This window comes from Gavialis gangeticus, unplaced genomic scaffold (assembly GCF_001723915.1).
Source record: "Gavialis gangeticus isolate Ggan-Ray unplaced genomic scaffold, GavGan_comp1, whole genome shotgun sequence".
NCBI lineage: Eukaryota > Metazoa > Chordata > Crocodylia > Gavialidae > Gavialis > Gavialis gangeticus.
Genome location: NW_017729028.1, coordinates 7,983,406 through 7,989,366, shown reverse-complemented (window position 1 = coordinate 7,989,366; position 5,961 = coordinate 7,983,406). Strand labels below are relative to the sequence as shown.

Here is a 5,961-nt window from a genome sequence, read left to right as displayed (position 1 = left end):
CAATAAGCTGAATATGAGCCAGCAGTGTGCCCTTGTTACCAAGAAGGCTAATGGCAGACTAGGCTGCATTGGTATGAATGTTGCCAGCCAGAGCCGTCCCTAGGGGGTTAGGAATCAGGGTGACTGCCTTGGGGCCCCGCAGAGCCAGGTCAACTTTGCATCCGGCCGCTCACCACCCTCTCACCCCTCCCCACCTCTGCGTCTGGGCCCTGCACAGACTGATTTGCCCCAGGCCCCACACCCTATTATGGTTGTCTCTGTTGCCAGCAGATCAAAAACTATTCATCTTTATTCAGAACTGGTGAGGTCATATCTGAAGTATTGTGTTCAGTTTTGGGCTCCCCGCTACAGAAAGGATGTGGACAAATTGGAGAGTCCAGTAGAGGGCAACAAAATTGGTGAGGGGGCTGGGGGACGTGACTTATGAGGAGAGGCTAAAGGAACTGGGCTTAAATATTTAGTCTAGAGAAGAAAAGACTAAGAGGGAATTTAATAGCAGCCTTTAGCTACCTGAAGTGGGTTCAAAAGAAGATGGAGCTCAACTGTTCTCAGTGGTGACAGATGAGAGAACAAGGAGTAATGGTTTCAAGTTGCAGCAAGGGAAGTTTAGGTTAGATATAAGGAAGAACTTTCTCACTCAGAGGATTGTAAAACACTGGAACAGGTTACCCAGAGAGGTGGTAGACTCTCCATCCTTTTATGGTTTTAAGACCCAGATAGACAAAGCCTTGGCTGGGATGATCTAGCTGGGGATGATCCTGCTTTGAGCAGGGGGTTGGACTAGATGACCTCCTGAGGTCCCTTTCAGCCCTCATTTTCTATGATTCTATGAGCCCATAAGCATAACATCTACTTCCACTGGCAGTGTCCTGGTCTCTATTGCTTTTACTTCTGGGTCTACTTGGTATTTCTGGTATTGGGCTTGTAGTTGTGTGTGAGGGTTTGAAATGCCAATTTCAAGGATACCCTGGATAAATGTTTACCTGCAAATGCAGGAGACTGGCCCAGGAGACCCCTTCAAGTCCTATGTTCCCAGGTTGCAGTCTCTAGGAGTTACCCAAAGGAAGCCATAACATCATCATTGCTTGTAACATCTTCACATGGCAAAATTTAGTGCAGTTATAAATAGTGATTGCATCATGTCAGTTATAAAATCTGGGTCAGCTTGTAATGCAGCCACATGCTAAGGCATCTGTCTAGGATCAAAGAATGTAGGTCATACTTACAGAATGGACTCTGGAAAGTTGCAATACTGGAAAACCTCATGGCTGACAATAGATAACAAATTAAACATGAGCTTCTCACATGATGCTGTATCTGAAAAGGTAAACACAGTCCTCATCCGTATAAGTAAAGCGCATCAAATAGGAAAACAGTGATGCCATTACCTTTCCACACAGTCTTAGTGAAACTGTTACAGACATACTATATCCATTTCTGATGTCAACACTTCAAAAAAGGTTTGTAGAAAAACTGGAAGCAGTTCAGAAGAGAGTTACAAGATCTGAGGTCTGAAACACATTTCTATAGTGGGCACGTCTTCACGTGCAATTAATGTGCAGCAATAAACTCTCGTGCATATTGCACTAGAGTTTATTGCTCCCAGGCGCCGTAATTGAATGTATGCCTGGGACTGAAAAATGTTGAGCTGGATCAGAGCAGGCCTGGCTGGCCCAGGATCTGGGGGGTCACCTGGCCAGCCTGGGGCTGCTCCAACCTGGCTCAGTGTACTGCAACAGGGCTTGCTGAGGCACAAGGGTACTTCATTGCAGGGCTAGCTGGTTAGTGTCTACACATGCAGTGCTGCAGAGTAAAGAAGTCTGCAGCCAGATACTACTTCTGTTTACAAGTACTAATCTACAGCGGAGTTAATTAGTTTATTCCATCCTAATAGCACTGCATGTGTACATGCTGAGACATTTACTGAGGAGCTAATTAGGCAACTCTACAGTAAACATCTTGTATACATGCGCTCAGTGAGACATTGAAGAAGGCTGATCAAGCTAGTGTCTCTATGGAAGGAGGCAATTTGATCATGGTCCTCCTTTACATGAGAAAGATATCTGATGGCAAAAATCTCTTCATTCTAACAGAAAAAAGACACAAAAAATTCAGTGTCTGGAAGCTAAAAGATGACAAATTCACATGAGGAATAGGATACAGACATTTACCAGTGAGGGTAATTAATCATTAAAACAGCTTGGGATGAATTGTCCCTCATTGAACATTTGAACTTGAATTCTCTATCACTTGAAGATTCTCGCTCTTAAGTGATGTGCTTTATTCAACCAAAAGTTATAAAGTTGATCAGAAATGACTGGGAGGCGTTCCATGCCCTGTGCTATACCAAAGGTCAAATTGCAACAGTTGTTTCTGGCATTAAAATTGCTCTTACTCCTGTCTAGTCACCCATTCACAAGTTGTGTACTAGGCACTCCATATGCCTCTGCTGTGCCCATTCTTTCCCCAGAGCAAAGGAAGGATACAAAAAAAATCAAACTAAAATTTTAACAACATGTTGTATACAAAGGAGACCAGCCTCCCATGGATTCTCATGGCTGAAAAAATACCAGCCAACAAAAGAAAATGACTTACCAGAACACACAAGGCAAGGAGTAGGGCTCCACTAGATTATCACAGCTGGCAATTGCTGATTCAGTGCCATCTACCACTCATCAGGGAACTGAAGATAGTCCTTAATTTAAAGGACACAAAAGAAGTTCTCATCCCCAGTTTCAAGTCACCATATAAACCCACTTCCCTCTCCCCGTCCATTCTCCTGTGCTTCATCTCAGAGATGATGAGGATGAAAGAGTGCTTTAATCCTCATTAAAAATAAACAAACTAATTACTGTGACTGTCTAAGGAGGGCTTTCATCTGCTATGATTGTACAGGCTCACTGAGGCAGTGGCTATTGTGAAGTTTTGCGTGTGCCATTAGTTTGTTGCAGAACACAAATAAAAGTCCTCAGTGGTGGGGCAGGCAGATGAAGAAGGAGTACTTCATAATGGCTGCGAAGGCAAATGAAGGCCGCAGTGGAATAGAAACCTGGCCGCCTAGGTTCTTCTTGGCATAGGATTAAGGTTTCCTTCCCTTTGAAGTATTACGTGCTTGCCGATGTGCAACAGCATCCGTATGTTAAAAGGAGACATGTGAAGTTGTCTGTTCTCATCCCTTTATCAAGGGACTGCCAACAACAACTATTTTATTATTATAATAGAGTGTCTCTTCCTTAGTCTTCTGCAAAGCTTGCTTTTACCTCAAGCAGCTGCACCTCCTGCTCTGGTACTCCCCATAATGGTGCTAAATTCTCATTTATGTTCCCCAACACTGTGCCATATTAATTCTAGAGGACTAGCAATTGTTTGGTTTAATTAACTGTCACAATCCCTTTGAACCCTTTGTTTCCCCTTACTGGCACAATACTACTACATCAGCTCATCCCTACTACCAGGCATGGGCACTTTGCATGCCATGAAAGGCCAGCCTTATAACAAAAGTCAGTATTCACCATTTCTGGGGTCACGATCAGCCAGCTCTAGACTCCTCTCCCATCAGCCGTCTTTTAACAGAGCTCAGAAGAATCCAGCGCAAAGCAAAGCTCATGAGCGAATGCATAGAGTTCAAAAGAGCTCAAGTCCAGGGAAGGGAAGGGTGGATCTGAGAACTGCGGTTTTGGTGCTATAATCCAGTGTTTCTCAACCTGTGGGTAACAACACAAAAGTGGGTTGCAAGAATATTTGAAATGGTCACAACTATCACAGAAAAATGCAGGAAACAGCAGGTTTCCCCTTGCAGCCTAGCAGAGTTCTTGCCTAAGAGGGCTGCTTGGGGCTGGGGGGAGTGGGTGGAAGGCAATCAGGCAGGGGACACCACATGGTAGTGAGGCAGGGTGGAGAACAGACCCTGCAGCTCCCTGCAGGTAAGTCTATGGGGCAGGGGAGGGGCATAAACAATGTGTTGGGGACAGGGGGGCACAGGCAACATGTCAGGGGATGGAGGGGGCACACATCCCCCCAGATTTATGCATCCACAGTGGGCATGGAGCTGTGGCAGGAACACTGGATTTCAGAACTGCTCCCCTCAGGCCACGGCTCTACCCTGGAAGGATAGTGGGGTGGTGAACAGCACAGGTGGCATGAGGGGAGCATTGGCAGCAGCAGCTGGGCCATGGAAATGGGGTAGAGCCATGGCCCAGCTCACCAGCGGCTGGTGGCAGGAGGAGTTGTCCCCTCTAGATTCAAGTTAACTCACAGTCCCCCAGCATCCCAGGATGCTTTGCACTTCACCCTCAACCCCTGCCTCACAGGGTGGGCAGGCTAGTCTCGACCCAAGCTGTCTGTCTCAGTGATCAGGGAAGCATGCTCTAGCATCCCCCAGTTTTTGTCTTGGGCCACTGCAGACATGTGGCTGCATTTCTCGAATCAAAAGTGAATGTCTCCTCACTTACTTATTGGTTCAATCTATGCAGCTTAGACTAACCTGTGAAGATTAAATCAATTCAGCCTCCTCCTTTTTTACTGTCTGTACTTAGCCTTGAAGACTGACAGAATTAAGATGCAAGCTAAAGCATTTGAAAAAATCATGCAAGGTGCTAGCTTTTCCTTAAAAATATTTTTTTCCAACCCTCCAGAAGTTCTCCATCATTCTCTGGTGTGTTAAAAACAACATCAATAATTCAGGGAGCTCTTCAGCCCACATTAAGGGGGCCCAGTATCTGATCATGCCAATTTAGAAGTTCTTAACAGTCAGAACTGAAGTTTAATATCTACCACATCTCCTGATGGAATAGGAAATATTTCATTCTTATTGTAAGATATGAATACATCGTTTTACTCCCTTTCCAACTGCAAACCAGAAATATCCAAATACTACAGCTTTTTCTGCTTCAGGAGGGCCAGCTTTACCATCCTTGTCTAATGCTGAAGTGGTATGGTTGCCAAAATTTTGTTTTTCAGATACAGTCCTAAACCTTCCATGTTTTTCATGGATACTTTCAGCTTCCCTAACTGCTCTTTGTACTCCTTACAATCTACTTCCCCATTTTTCCATTTGTAACATTTTTATTGTTCCCTTCCCTTCTCATAAGGATGATTTAGCTCTCTATCAATACTGTAGATTTGTATTTTTTCTGCACATCTGAGAAGGCATTTTTTAAGATACAACCCCTTTCATAAACTGATCAAGCTGCCTGCAATAGCAGAGGGACTTGATTCCCTCAGTCTTGTGCTGCAATTCTGAAATAATTCCCATTGCTGTTTTTCTAAGTCCTTCTTAAAATTTAGAGGGAAATAATAAAAATACAGAGAAAACATTAAACTCCGTGAAAAGTCTTCCATGAGATGGGCAAGATTCTCCCCCTTGCATGGCTGAGCCTACAAACACACTGCCCTTGGTAAGTCATGGGGGTGCCCAGTGAGGGACACTATGGCCATGCAAGAAAGCAACTCAGTATACAGAACTGAGTGCAAGATTGCCACAGGTGGGCCTCCCCACCACCCCACCCAATTAGCACCTGGCCCATCGAGGTCTGAGCCTGGGTGAATGCCTGAGAGTTTAAGCAACTGTATCAACCAGGCTGCTTGGCTTGCCTCTTTGAACTATGCACCATGAAGGCAGGACATCCCAGGACAATATTGAAGTATTCAGGTTATTGTTTCCATTCATTTGCAATATAAATGATTAGTTGCGGCATAAGATCTTTGGTCAGCGCCCATCCTTCATTGCTGGGGGACAATCTACAATTCTGTCTTAGCTTTGCCCCTGCAATATGGTAATGTTGAGAATAAAGCAGCACGGCTTTCACTGAGCAGTGGCAAAGAGAGCAATGAGAAATCCTTAGGCTGGGTTGTCTGAATTCAGGCGGAAGGCAGGGTGAAGAAGCATCTTACCCTGGGATCTAGAAGATGCATGTGACAGTACTGCCACCTAGTGGAAAACTAAACTACACGGAACTAAAG

The 5,961-nt window shown here is 44.8% G+C and overlaps 1 long non-coding RNA gene across 2 annotated transcripts in view; it reads right to left on the bottom strand.

Annotated features, from left to right (window-relative positions):
* The window catches only part of LOC109300153, a 5,822-nt gene extending 2,119 nt beyond the window's left edge, over nucleotides 1-3,703 (bottom strand). Inside the window, exons 1-2 of one of the 2 annotated variants that reach the window (XR_002098145.1) lie at nucleotides 3,513-3,703; nucleotides 1,227-1,317 (exon numbers count right to left, since the gene is read on the bottom strand). This is a non-coding gene — a long non-coding RNA (uncharacterized LOC109300153). Of the gene's footprint in view, nucleotides 1-983; nucleotides 1,057-1,226; nucleotides 1,318-3,512 lie in introns of those variants that run through there. The other variant, XR_002098146.1, reaches the window with a different exon arrangement.
* Between the last annotated feature and the right edge of the window lie 2,258 nt (nucleotides 3,704-5,961).